Source organism: Callithrix jacchus, chromosome 12, assembly GCF_049354715.1.
Source record: "Callithrix jacchus isolate 240 chromosome 12, calJac240_pri, whole genome shotgun sequence".
In the NCBI taxonomy this organism is placed as follows: Eukaryota; Metazoa; Chordata; class Mammalia; order Primates; family Cebidae; genus Callithrix; species Callithrix jacchus.
The window spans coordinates 82,328,457-82,343,244 of NC_133513.1; the positions used below are offsets into that span (position 1 = coordinate 82,328,457).

General features: G+C 41.3%; 1 protein-coding gene across 1 annotated transcript in view; it reads right to left on the bottom strand.

The window, feature by feature from the left end:
* Window positions 1-4,751: 4,751 nt before the first annotated feature.
* Window positions 4,752-14,788, bottom strand: part of LOC128929307 (uncharacterized) — a 55,313-nt gene continuing 45,276 nt past the window's right edge. The window contains exon 2 of the mRNA XM_078345999.1: window positions 4,752-4,845. The gene's annotated coding sequence lies outside the window, so the exon portion shown is untranslated. The remainder of the gene's footprint in view (window positions 4,846-14,788) is intronic.

The window sequence follows — 14,788 nt, forward strand, 5'->3', positions numbered from 1 at the left end:
GAGTGAAATTTCTTTGCTGGCGCGCACACACACACACACACACACACACACAAACACCATGTGGTCTCATGGAGTTGTCTTTTGCAGGGAGGAAACCTAGGAATACAGTGTAAGGACAGTGAAGGACAAAACTGTAGGCAGTATTAATCGGTGCTGAAAGAGACCAAGTAAACAGGAGCAATTCCATGCTATAAAAAGCACTTTCCTCACCCAGAAAGGACTGCAAAAGACAATGTCATGTTATTTATAGAGTAAGGAGTTGCCTCTTTTTTAAGAGGAGAAGGCGGCATCACATGGTGACCAACACTATGAGCTTTGGAGTTAGCACTGGGTTCAAATTCCAACTCAGCCACTTAGCAAACCTGGAGAACGTTATTGCTCAAGGTAACACTTTTGGCAATAGGACACAGGACTGTCCATGTTCAAAGTGCAGGACTAATTTGAGTGGTGAGTATCTTCCCAAAGTTATGCATCTCTTGAGGCCTCACTTTCCTTTCCAAAACGGGGCTGTTGTGAGAAAAGCTCAAAGTATCTGGTAACCTGGCACACAGTAAATGCTCAGAAAGGCAATTAGTATCCTTCTTACGTTGTTATGATTAGCAGTTCACCCTTTGTTTTGACGGAGGGGAACACCATGCTTACAGCCATACTTACTGTGTGATTTATTTTGTGATATTCTCCATGATTTGTACATAATCTGCAGAGGAGTCAGAGCCTGGCAAGTGCTGGCTGGCTACTGGGTTGCTGGGCCTCTCAGCTTCAGTGTATTCAGCAGCATCCAGGGCTTGCATCTAGCAATTCCTTCCAGCAGAGTCTTACCTAGAATCAGAGCTTGAGAACCACGGGGGCCACTGAAGCACTCTGGCCCCATCCGCTCTTGCACACTTTTTTCACATCAGGAAACTGAGCTTCAGACAGATGACTGAGGTTATTAAGAGCAAAGGTAGAACTAAACCCTAAATCTCAACTCTCCTGGCTTCCCTAACCTTACCATGCTATTTAAAGACAGAGAAAAAAACCCAGGTGATCTGGCCCCTGCCTACCTTTCCTGCCTTCAGGGGCTCCCCGTGCTGCCTTCTATTCCTTAAACATCATTCTGCTATTTCCGTTGCCAGCAGTTCTCTTCCCTAAGATCTCTTTTGTGTACTAGACTGCAACTCGCCCCTTAGATCTCCTCTTCAACGTCTCGCATTTAGAGAAATTTTCCCTGACCCTTAGGGCTGCATTAGGTCTCCCTGCCATACCCTCCTCCTCCTACTCCCTTTATGACTCCTTTTCAGTTTGTAACTATACAATGCATCTGTTCCCTCATGTGTAAGTTGAGAATAATAAAAGGACATATCTGAGTTGTTAGAATGATGAAATGAATAACAGACATGTAAAATTAAACAATTCAAACTTCAAGCTGTTGAAACTTTGTTTATTGTGAGACTTCAGAGAAATGTGGTTCTGCCGCTACAGCTTCTGCTTTTTAAAATTATTATTGAGACAGGGTCTTGCTCCTTCCCCCAGGCTGGAGTACAGTGGCACAATCATAGCTCACTGTAGACTCAAACTCCTGCACTCAAACTATCCTCCCACCTTGGCATCCAAAAGTATTGGGATTATAGGCATGAGCCACCATGCCCAGCCTTGCCTTTTATCCTTGTAAATAATTAAGAAGACCGAGCAGGGCCAGAGATACAAATCCCTCGGATCATTGCCTATCCTCACAGAGTAACAATTTGCCTTGGAATGCAGCAGTCTATAACCAATCAAATCACTGTGGCATATGCACTGGTCTTGTATGGAAAATGTAATTCTACTGGAATGTCTCCATCTCTGCCTGTATAAGTGAAATCTTAACTTCTCCACTTTGGAGCACTGATCCCACTCATTTGGAGTTAGTGTTTCCAGGTGTCTATCCTCAAGCTTTGCACCAAACTTCATACTTCATCGTATTCTCTAAATCTCATTATCTAAGGTTAACATATGTAAAGTGTCCAGCACACTGTAAGTGCTAGAAAAAGTTAGACATTATTTGATTGCCCATCTCACTCCACTGCACTGTAAGCTTCTTTAAGGCAGATGACTTGTTCATCACTCGATCCCTAGGAAGCTCTTGGTAATTATTTGTAACTAGATAAATGACTTATATCAAGCTTGTCTAGCCCGTGGACCACAGACTGCATGTAGTTCAGGGCAACTTTGAATGTGGCCCAACACAAATTCATAAACATTATGAGATTTTTTTGTGACTTTTTTTAAAGCTCATTAGCTATCATTAGTGATAGTGTGTTTTATGTGTGGCCCAAGACAATTATTCTTCCCATGTGGCCCATGAAAGCCAAACGATTGGATACCCCTGACTTAGATGATATTTCACACAGAGTCCCCCTCACTTTCTACTATAAATTTGCTAAAAATTCAGCCACTCCTAAATATTCAAATATATCATTTTCAAATTCCCACATAATTGAGCTGAGTGGCTTAGGAAGCAACTTACATCAGAGATGCAAATAGAAGCTTTAGCATTGCGGTATCTCCAAGGACATATTTTTTCCAGCTCAATTACCAGGCCTAGTGAGGAAGGCTTGAGCCAGGTGGCTCAGACCCAGGCAGAGCAAAAGTACTGGTACTGGGACAGAATGTCCTTCACCTGCTTCCTTTTTCCTACCCTTGTCAGGCTGTTGCTTGGATCAGTTACACCCAGCGTGTGGTAGGGAAGAAGCCAGGTGGCATCTCACAGGTTTATTCAGGGGTGTGTGTAGGAAGTGTAACTTTGAGGTGTAAGCTGTCATGTGCTCCAGGAGGGGCGTGCAACAAATGTTGGGAAGAAAGTGAGGGAGAAGGGAACCCACAAACCAGTGCACTCCCTTAGGTCTTATTAATCATTTATTGTGTGTACTGTGTTGTAGGCACTAAAACAGATGCTGGGACTACAAAGATAAAGTAGATGGCTTCACTGCCCTCAAAGGGCTTACAATTCAGTAAATAGAGAAAAGTCAAAGATTCTCCAGCATCAGTGTTATGTAAGAATAACCTAGGAAATTTTTCCTTTTTAACTTTGTATTGCAACTAACATACATACAGAAAAGTATGCATATCTTTTTTTTTTTTTTGAGACAGAGTTTCACTCTTGTTACCCAGGCTGGAGTGCAATGGCGCAATCTCGGCTCACCTCAACCTCCGCCTCCTGGGTTCAGGCAATTCTCCTGCCTCAGCCTCCTGAGTAGCTGAGATTACAGGCATGAGCCACCATGCTCACCTAATTTTTTGTATATTTAGTAGAGATGGGATTTCACCATGATGACCAGGATGGTCTCGATCTCTTGACCTCATGATCCACCCGCCTCAGCCTCCCAAAGTGCTGGGATTACAGGCTTGAGCCACCGCGCCTGGCAAGTATGCATATCTTATAAAGTTCAAGGTATTTTGCAAAAAATGAACACCTGTTACTTCATGTTACATTCGATGTTAACGTCAATGTTAGGCTACTCCCAGTGTAACTGGCATCCCAGGAAATTTTGTAAGCACGTATTCTGAGCCCAGGTCCATAGAGTGATTTATCAACAGGTGATGGTGATGAAGATGATAAGAAATATTTTTAAAATTTAAAAAAATAGCTTTTTCAAAAACAGGGGATATGATGCAGATGATCATCATGGCTTGGAGAAACAATGAAGGAAGCAAAGTATGCCATCTATGCTGCAGGAGTTAACTCCAAAAGACTCCAGAAAGTAAGCAATAACAGGAGGAAGATTGTCAGGGAATGGTGCTGAGGTGGAAGGTAAAAGAGGGTTCAGGGAGGAAATGACCCTTAAACTGAATTTTGAATAATATTGGACTTTCTTCAGGTGAATAGGGAGGGAAGGTTTAAAAGAATCCACCCAGAACTGAAGGAGCCAAGACTGTGGGTGCATTTGAAACAACCTGGCATTTTTGGGAAACTGCCAGGGGTTCTGTAAGGCTGAAAAGCAGCCTGAAAAGGAAAAAGGTGAGCAACAATGGCTGATAAGTTGATGTAATCAACCAACAGGCTCATTTTACCTGCTGCCCAGATGCAGCCGATTTATCAAGACTGGGGAATTGCAAAAGAGAAAGAGTTTAATTCACTCAGAGCCAGCTGAACAGGAGACTGGGGTATTATTATTCAAATCAGTCTCCCTGAAAATTCAGAGGCTAGGGTTTTTCATAGTTTGGCAATCCAGGGAATGAAGTGCTGCTGAGTGGTTTGGGATACAATCATAGGAGTGTGGAAAGTGGTCCTCCTGCATGTGTGTTGAGTCTGCCTCTTAGAGAGGCCACCGGATGGGTTGGCAGGTCCAGGTGGAGCCACTGATTGTCAAAAATGCAAAACCCTGAAAAGACATCTCAAAAGGCTAATCTTAGGTTCTACAATAGTGATGTTATCTGTAGGAATATTTGTGAAAGTTGTAAATCTTGTGACTTCTGGAATAATAACTGGTAATCATTTATGTCTACACTTTAGCAGAATTCAGGCTCCTCTTACCTGCCTAACCTGCAAAGACAGTTTAGTTTTGGGGAAGGGCTACTATCATTTAAACTATAAACAAAATGTCTCCTAAAGTTAGCTTGGCCCAAGCCCAGGAATGATTAAATGCAGTTTGGAGGGTAAAGGTAAGATGGCTGTTGGTTAGATCAGATCTCTTTCACTCTCTTAATTTTCTCACTGTTGTAATTTACAAAGGTGGTTTCAATTGAATGGGATCCAAATCTCAGATGGCTTTCTATTCCATAGGAAAGAGTTTGGACTTTACCTGAGGGCCGTGGGAAACTATTGAAGATTTTTAGGCAGCGTACAAATTTCTAGATTTGCACTGTGGGAGGATCCTCAGCAGCAGCCTGGAAAAGAGATTGGGAAAGAAGATTCCTAGTCAGTGAGACAAAGAAGACTACAGGAAAGAACCAGGTAAGAAGTGATAAGGGACTGAATAAAGAATACAGCAGTTGGAATAAGAGCACTGGGCAGATTTAAGTATTATTTAAGGATAGAATCTAAAGGACTTGGTCAGTGGGAGGGTAAGAGAGAGGTATGGCTGGGCTGTTTCTGTGTTTCCAGGTTGGGCGGCTGGGGATGTGGTTTCAACATGCAGATCTAAGCAGATCCCCATTCCATCCTGGGCTGCATCACTCCCAGGCTGGGTCGGTGCCTCTCTGGTGTAAGCCACATCACTCTTTACCTATCTCAGCCTAATGCTACACTTAACATGTTTCACTGCAATTTTTTTGGCGGGGGGTTCCTCAAGGATCTGCAAACAAGAAACCAAATCCCCCCTCTCCCCACAGCAAGAGGTGTTCTTTTTGACCAGCTGTGTGTGTGTTTTAAATTAAAAAGCAAGTAGGATAAATTTATACACTTAGGTGTATAAATTTAAATACCTGGCCCCTGAAGCACTTCTGATAGGTCTCAGCTTCACAAACAAGAAGCAGGGAATCTTTGTATCCCCAGGACTCAACACAGTACTAGACACAAAATGGGAGCTGAAAAAGTGTGTGTGGAATCAATGAAGGATGCAATTTCACCCCATTGTAGAAGTGAAACAGCTGAGGCTGCAGAGTAGAAGAGCACACAATAGGGATTGTCTTCAAAGTAGGTTCCTAGTTCCTGGCTCAGAGGTCCCAGTTTGTGTTGACCACAGATAGTAAAACTCCCTAGGAAAGTGGGCCCAGACTCAGGAGAGCAGTTCTGATTGGCCTAAGTTTGTGATTGACTTAGGAGCTGTCTGGCCAGTGAAATATGAGGGAAAGCCTGGGGGATTCTGGGAAAGGTTTTGTAAACCAAAAAGTATCTGAGACAAGTCTCAATCAATTTTAGATTATTTTATCAAGGTTAAGGACCATTGCCCATGACAGCCTTGGGAGGTTCTGAGGATCTCCCGAGGCTGTGTCATGGGCAATGGTTCTTAGGGGTTGGGGTACAGCTTCATTTTATACATTTTAGTGAATCAGAAGTTACGGAGACATAAATCAATACATGCAAGGTATACATTGGTTTGGCCCAGAAAGTGGAACATCTAGAAGCAGAAGCTTCTCTAGCAAGTCATAAGTGGATTCAATTTTTTTTTTTTTTTTTTTTTTTTTGAGACCGTGTCTCGCTCTGTGGCCAGGCCGGAGTGCAATGGTGTGATCTCGGCTCACCGCAACCTCCAACTCCTTGGTTCAAACGACTCTCCTGCCTCAGCCTCCCGAGTAGCTGCGATTACAGGCACAGGCCACCACGCCCAGATAATTTTTGTATTTTTAGTGGAGACAGGATTTCACCATATTGGCTAGGATGGTCTCGATCCCTGACCTCGTGATCCACCGGCCTTGGCCTCCCAAAGTGCTGGGATTACAGGCTTGAGCTACCGCATCCCGCCCCAAAATTTTCTGATTGGCAGTTTGTTGAGAGAGTTAAGCTCTGCCTTAAGAGTTGATGTCTGCTTAAGTTAAGGTAAAGGGATGCATTGTGGAAGCCAGGGTTCTTGTCATGTACATGAAGCCTCCAAGCTTCAGAGAGAATAGGTGTGAATGTCTCTTATTGGACCTTAAAAACAGACTCTCTGGAAAATACCTAATAAAGGAATCTTTACAGAACATAAATTATTCCCCCATAGGTGACAGCTCTGCAGGGCCATTTCAAAATATGTAAAGAAATATATTTTTGGGGTAAAATAATTTGATTTCCTTCAGGGCCCACTAGCTGTCATATAATGTTATACCAGAGTCAGATTGGAATCTGTTATCTTATTGCTACAAGAGTCTGTCTTATCAGTATTAAGATCCCTGTTTTAATGTCAGAGCTGGTCAGCTGTGTCTAAACTCAAAAGAAAGGCGGGCATAATGAGACATGTTTCACTCCCTCCTTCCCATGATGGCCTGAACTAATTTTCAGGTGTTTCTTTTGAATCCCCTTGCCCAAGGGAGGTCCATTCAGTTAGCTGAGGGGCTTAGAATTTTATTTTTGGTTTATAGTTTTTTCTCGATTAAAGAAGGAAGTCTGCAATGTGGGTTTGTAACCTAGTTTTAAAAAACTTTAATCAGACTTGTAATTTATTGTTATTTTCTGAAGACACACTGATAAAACCTCTCTACCATGGCATCACTGCATGTTTTCACTGTAGAAATTCTAATTACTTGCTAAAGTGAAAATAAAGTCAAACATGCCCAAGTCTTTATCTGCTTAAACACATTAGCTATGGTGTAAGCATGGGAAAAAGGCACATGTCAAGATATAGTTTTAAAAGAATTATTAGAATGTTGACTACCAGAATAATATTGACCCAGGATGGACTTCTTTTTCTCTTTTTTCATTTTTGCTTTTTTTGTTGTTGGTGTTTATAACTTCCCCAGAGATTCACCATGGGGTTACCTCATGCAAAAGACTACCCATCAGGTACAGATTTTCATCACTGTACTTTCTGTAGCTGCCCCAGGCAGTCAGAGGTTACCAAAAACAAAAAGCACTTTGGTGAGTTGTGTTATAGTGAGATTCTGATAACTCATTCATCAGAGCTTCTTGCTTAGTTAGATACCAAGATAAGTACCAGAATTACAATCTTGAGCAAAAGCAAAGTCCCTGCCCTCATCCACATTTTAAAAAAGATAGGACTTAAGCACCCCCTCACCAAAAAAGCAAAGACATTACTGCATACTTCAAAATGCATAAAATATAAGACCCCTAGTACCATGAGAGTACATACCAGGCTGACCCGGCCTAGATATAAGTTTTGGCAGAGGAAGTGGTATTTAAACTGAGTTCTGAATGTTGAAGGAAGTTAACTAAGGTTGGAGTGGATGTAGAAGAGGTATTCACAGTGTCTGTCGTGTCATAAATATTGGAGGTAATTCATAAATACTTGTTGATTGAAGGAATGAATTGAACCTGTCTCCCTCAGTGGGGCAAATCAAGTGTAAGGAAAATGATTCACTGGAACAAACCATTGGAGGTGGTTTAGGCCAATTTGTCTAGTCATCAGTCTTTCATAATAATTTGTTACAGACCACAGGCTCCCTGTGCAATAAAAATTAACATAGGGCCAAGCAGATTTCTCAGACAAGGCTTTTATCTTGGGGTCTGTGCTTGAGTGCAAGGGAGACAACAGAGGCAGAAGGACCCTCTGGTGACTCTCTGAAAAGGAGCTGGTAGGGATTTTTTGTGAGACAAGTGCTGGAATTGACAATAGGGTTAGGATATGCAGGCTGGGCTGGGCAAAGCATGTGAGGGGTAGGGTATGCATGTCAGCATATCTGGTTGCCATGGTTTTCCTGAGTAATGGGCCAACTGGTTGTCTGGCAGCAGCAAAAAGGCTATAAATCAAATTTTCAGCATTTCTTCCAAGGTAGGACACTCTGCAACCTTGGTTTGATTTTGGATCCCCTAAAGCCAGTTTCAGAAATTCTGTAAGTAAAAGACATGGCTAAACATTATGAGAGCAAGAAGAATGGCTATATTCTTTGTATGACTAAAGCCTTGGGGTTAGCAGGTATAGTATCAGCGAGGTAGTGGTGTCGGCTTTATGGTCAGTCGGAATGTATGAAAGAATGCTCTAATGGGCGCAAGCTGAAGCCAAGCCCTGTGCTTTCTCATATTGACCACATGAGAGTAATCCCTTTCTCTTTACAATTCCTTCTCTCCCGTGATGGAGTACTTCCTTTAAACATATACCCAAGATACTCTTGTTGTCTATTTTTTGTTTTGTTTTATTTTGGTCAACAAAGAGGGAAAAATATAGCATGAGCAGCTGCCACTACTGATAATAACTGTGTGTGCAAGAGTAAAAGCACTCCACATGAATAAACTTCCTGTCAGTCACTAATAGTTTTTGAGCAACTACTAATTATGATATGGAGGGGGATGGAACTTGGATGCCTAGAAATTCGATAGGCTATAATCAGAATGACCCCAGGTATTGGGCATAATTTCAGGAATGGAGCTGAGTTCAGCAAAATTATAATAGTCATATTATCTAACATGTATTAAGTCCTCATGTGCCATATACTGTACTAAGCACACTATAAATATCATCTTTTTATAATCATCACAATATCCGTGTGAATTGGGTACTATTATCCTTGTACTCCGGATTAGGGAACTGGAGCTTAGAGAGGCTCATTAGCGTATTCAGGTTCACACAGTGGATAATAGTGTCACTGACATTTGAACACAGGTCTGGATGGCTCCAGAACTTACTGTTGTATACAAAATATATTTGTTCTTTGTCCCAATTCCTGTCAGATATCCTAAAACACTCAAAATTTCCTGGAGTGCGGGGGGAAAAAAAGAGAATGTTTCGTTATTCATAACGGTCCCTTTTGATCATACTTAAGGAGTATTTCCTTAGAGCACTGCAAGAATGAACTAATACATACCTAGAGCAGGGCATAGATGGGCAACTACCCTCCCAGCACCTCTTTATATATTCAGCAACGTTGCAGTTCATCATTATTCAAGAGTCTCAGAGAACTTAATCTCGAGCCTCCCACCCCTTTCCTGGAGGTTGGTGGGTGAGGCTGAAATTTCGAACCCTCTAATTCTTTAATCACGTGATTTTTCTGATATCTGGTCCTATCCTGAGTCTATCACAGAGAGTATGTCCTCTCATACACAACACCACATAAAACACTCCTGTGATTAATATATGTGGGGAGTTTTGCCCACTCACCAAGCAGTCCTCCAATGGACACCAACTGGGTGTCCAACAATTCAGTTCTTACACTAGTTACCTGGAGATAACATCAGATCCTATAGATTAAGGGCTCAGGCCACAAGATTGCCCCCCACTTCAAATGCCAATCACAAGTCCCAGGTTGTGACTTGTACTTCTGGTCAACCAGCTACAAATTAAGGTTCAGGTCTAATTACTAGGATGGCTTTCAAAACTCAGGAAAAGACTTGACTTACACTTACCAGTCATTTTAAAGGATATTATAAAGAATACAGATGAACAGCCAGATGAAGAGATACACTGGGCAAAGTATGTGGGAAGGAAAACAAAGCTCCCATGACCTCTCCAGGTTTACTACTCTCTAGACATCTCTACATGTTCAGCAACCTGGAAGCTCACCAAACCCCCTAGTTCAGGAGGCTTCCTCATGTAGATATGGTCAATTAACTCAATCTCCAGCCCTCCCCAAAGGATTGGGGGTGAGGTGGAAACTTCAAAGCTTCTAATTATGGCTTATTCTTTCTGGTGACCAGTCCCCATCCAGGAGTCCACCAAGACTTGCCACAGTAAAACAAAAGACAATCCTATCACCTGGGAAATTCCAAGGGATTAAGAGCTCTGTGTCAAGAACTGGGAAAAGAAACCAAATATACATTTCTTATTATATCACGATATCTCAACACTTTAACTTGTTTTAGCATAAAATGAATTACTATAAGAAATTTGGTGAGTAAAAATCGCTGGAAAAGCTAAAGGAACAGCCATTACTTGCTTGGGTCCCAGTAATGACTCTCTTGGGTAGTATTCTTTCCACAGCAGAATCATCTTACTAAGGGAGTAGCTACTTGTGTTACATTCATAAAACAAGAACAGGCAGTCACCGCTCCTTTTGCTGGCTTCAGGACTGACCATCTCAGGTTGAATCTACACATGCAAAACACATGCCCCATATTCTGCCTCTCCAAGTCCATGACATTAAGGACGGGACACTGAGACCTCTGCTGCCACATTGCCTGCCAGACAAAACAGAAGTGCAGCCTCTTCCTCAATCGGGCCTTCCAGATGTTGCCCAAATGCATCTGCTTGGCAGAGCTAACCCATGTACAGGACCAAATCTGTGAGGAAATCTGGGAAAAGACTTTAACCTTCACACTTCTAGCATGCAATAGGACATATTGAGATGGTTGAAATGGAGTTGAGAAAACCCATGTATTTACCTGTCACAAATCTCAATAAAGATTTTGATAATTAGGTAGCAAGCTTTGTTGAGACTTTTCTGCAACCTGGGAACTTCCTCAGCCCAGGCAAACTGAGACAGTCAGTTACCCTATGAGATAGTGAAGCTTGAATCCCCCTATAAATTTCCCCAGACAGACTGAAATTGAAAGCAGAACTAATCAAGTAATAACAACAGTTATAACTTCTATTTCTGAAGTCACTCAGAGATAGGCTTGAATCCAGCTCCTTCTCTTAGTAGCTGTGACCTTGATTAAGTTGATTTATCTTATAGCTAGTTTCTTCTTCACTCCAGCATTATCCAATACTATTCTGTGATGGGGGAAATGCATTGTATCTACATTGTGCAATGTGATAGTCACTAGCCACACATAGCTTTCAAGTACTTGAAATATGACTAACAAGAGTAATAAACTGGATTTTTTATTTTTTATTTTACATTTAAATTTAAATAGTAGTTTAGTTACATTTAGTTACATTTAAATTTAAATAGTAACAAGTAAATAATGGATACTATATTGGATTGTGGACAGTCATACATACAATAGGAATAAAATGGTATCTACCTCATTTATTAATTTGACATATATTTATTATTTTTTTGAGTACCTGCAAATGTTGTGCTAGGGAAAATATGAAGCTTACAACCAAGTGAGGGAGTCAGACCCTTAACAAATACAGTAACTACAGTTTACGATAAAGTAGTATAAAGGAAATAAACAGGATAGTGTTCTGCATAATAATAGGGGGGTGCATTCTTTAGGTGAGGCATCAGGGGAAACCTCTTTGAGAAGATTATGAATGGTCCAAACTCCGCCCACTACCATCTTCCAGCTCATGGTGGCCAACTGACATAACTCAGGCCAGTGAGATGAGAAACTGTCCAAGTTAAGTTTCTGGAAAGTTTTGGGTTTTCTCATAAAAAGGAACTGTAAATCAACTTGAGGACACTCCCATGGCCAAAATGGACTATTTGAGTATTAGTAAGGCTAATAACTGCAATGCATAAAAGACATCAGATATGTTTAAGTCAATAAGTTCACTAAGATATATATATACACAATTTTTTTTTTTGAGGTGGAGTCCCGCCCTGTCGCCCAGGCTGGAGTGCAATGGTGCGATCTTAGCTCACTGCAACCTCTGCCTCTTGGGTTCAAGTGATTCTCCTGCCTCAGCCTCCTGAGTAACTGGGATTACAGGTGCCCACCACCACACCTGGCTAATTTTTTGTATCTTTAGTAGAGATGGGGTTTCACCATATTGGCCAGGCTGGTCTCGAATGCCTTACCTCGTGTTCTACCCACCTAGGTCTCCAAAAGTGCTGGGACGACAGGTGTGAGCCACTGTGCTGGGCAAAGATAATTTTTTATTTTTATTTTTATTTATTTATTTTTTTGAGACGGAGTTTCGCTCTTGTTACCCAGGCTGGAGTGCAATGGCGCCATCTCGGCTCACCGCAACCTCCGCCTCTTGGGTTCAGGCAATTCTCCTGCCTCAGCCTCCTGAGTAGCTGGGATTACAGGCACACGCCACCATGCCCAGCTAATTTTTTGTATTTTTAGTAAATACGGGGTTTCACCATGTTGACCAGGATGGTCTCGATCTGTTGACCTTGTCAACACGCCACGGCCTCCCAAAGTGCTGTGATTACAGGCTTGAGCCACCGCGCCCCGCCAAAGATAATTTTTTAAAAGCCTCATTGGTTACCACTAGAGGGTGCTAATGAATCAATTCACTATTTTAAAAACTGGTAAACTAAGGGAAAATATCAAGTATTAATCTTTCCTTTATTGTTTATATCTATTGGGTAACTTAAAAATAGAACGGGAAAGTTTCTCTTTATAAAAGTATTCCAGCTAACAAATGAAGACGGAGTAATAGACTTAAAACATTATCATTTTATAACAAGGAAATTAATAGATTTAGACATTAATCATCAAAAGCTGTTAATGTAACAAAAAGAGAGACAACCACTCACTAGGCACTTCTGGATAGCAGAACATAATACCTCCTACGAAGTATTTTTGCCAAGAAGAAAAAAGGAACAATAAAATATCTGAATCTAATCAAACTTGTAGATCCAACTATTAACTTACAAGACATATAGAGGACACCTTGGGGATGCAATCAGATAAATCCAGATTGTGGGAAACTCTATAGGACAAATGACCTAGTTTCATCAAAAAATAAGTTAAGAGGAAAGGAAAAGAGATAAAGGGGGATCCTATGGATTAAAGGGAACTTCAAGGACATGTCAACTGCAAATATCTTATTTGCAAGTGTTTGGATACTTTAAACTGTAAAAAAAATATTGCTTTTATTGAATAATTAGAAATTTGAATTATGGAATAATTAGAAATTTGATGACATTAAGGAATTGCCTTTTTTTTTGAAATGGAGGAGTCTCGTTCTGTCACCTAGGCTGGAGTGCAGTGGCACCTATCTCTGCTCACTGCAACTTCCTGGGTTCAAGCAATTCTCCTACCTCAGCCTCCCAAGTAGCTGGGACTACCGGCATACACCACCATGTCCAGGTAATTTTTGTATTTTTAGTAGAGCTGGGGTTTCACCATGTTGGTCATACTGGTCTCAAACTCCTGACTTCAGGTGATCCACACACCTCGGCCTCTCAGAGTGCTGGGATTAGAGGCATGAGCTACTGCACCTGGCCAGGAATTGCTATTTTTTGTGTGATAATAGTATTGCGGTTATGTTGAAAAAGGGAAAGCTTTATCTTTTAGAATACATAGTAAAACACTGGAAAACAATGATAGAAGATAGAATATCTAGATTTTTCTTCACAATAATAAGGATAGAGGGAGCTCTCTATACTATTCTATTTTTTATATTTGAAATCCTGCATAATACAAAGTTAAATAAAAAGTGGGCTTTACCCCTCTGCTCTCCCACTTCTGCTTTAACAGTGCGGCAGCCATCTTGTGATCATGAGGCAGCAAGTATGAAGTCAGACATGTAAGACTGTATGATTTGACTGCATCCTCTAAAAGTTTATGTGTTGAAAGCTTAATCCCCAATGCAACAGTGTTGGGAGATGGGGTCTACTGCTCTCACGAATGGATTAATATTAACATGGGAGTAGCTTAGTTATGAGAGAGGGTTATCATAAAAGAGAGTCCACCCCTCCTGCTCACTCTGTCTCCTGTGCTCATTTGCCTTTCTGCCATGTTATGACACTGCACAAAGGCCCTCACCAGATGCTGGTGTATGCTCTTGGACTTCCCAGCCTCTGGAATTGTGAGAAATACATTTCTTTACTTTATAAATTACCCAGTCTGTGGTATTGTGTTATACCACCAGAAAACAGACTAAGACATGAGGTCAATATATGAAGGATGATAGAACTAAAAGGTAGGAAGAAGCTAAGTCCCTGAGGTCTCATGGAGCTGCTGTGTCAGCCCTATGATGCCTACTTCTGGAAATTTTTTTGTAAGAGACAAACTTACCTATGTTTAAGCCACTTTAGATGGGGTTTATTTTATTCACAGGCAAGGCTGTTCATCACTGATACAGCTAAGACCCAAAATTGAAAAGGAGCTATCAAGGTGAAGAGCAAGCTAGATGACACCTCAGTCAAAAGGCCTTTGGACAGGAAGAAATTGGGAACATGCATGAAGCGTCATAAAGGAACTGAGTGGGGTGAGATCAGGTTAAGGTGTAGGCAGAAGCTTGAAGGCTTGGGACATTGTGGTCCATGGTAAGCAGTTTGGATTTTATCCAAAGCATTACAAGAAACTACTGACAGTTATGAAGTAGTCAGATGACAGGAATTGATTTATTTATGTTTAGAAAAATAACTCTGGTTGCTCCATAGAGAATGGACTGGGGCAAGGTCTAAAGGGAAAGCATGGAGAGACCAAAGAGGAGGCATCTATTCAGAGAGG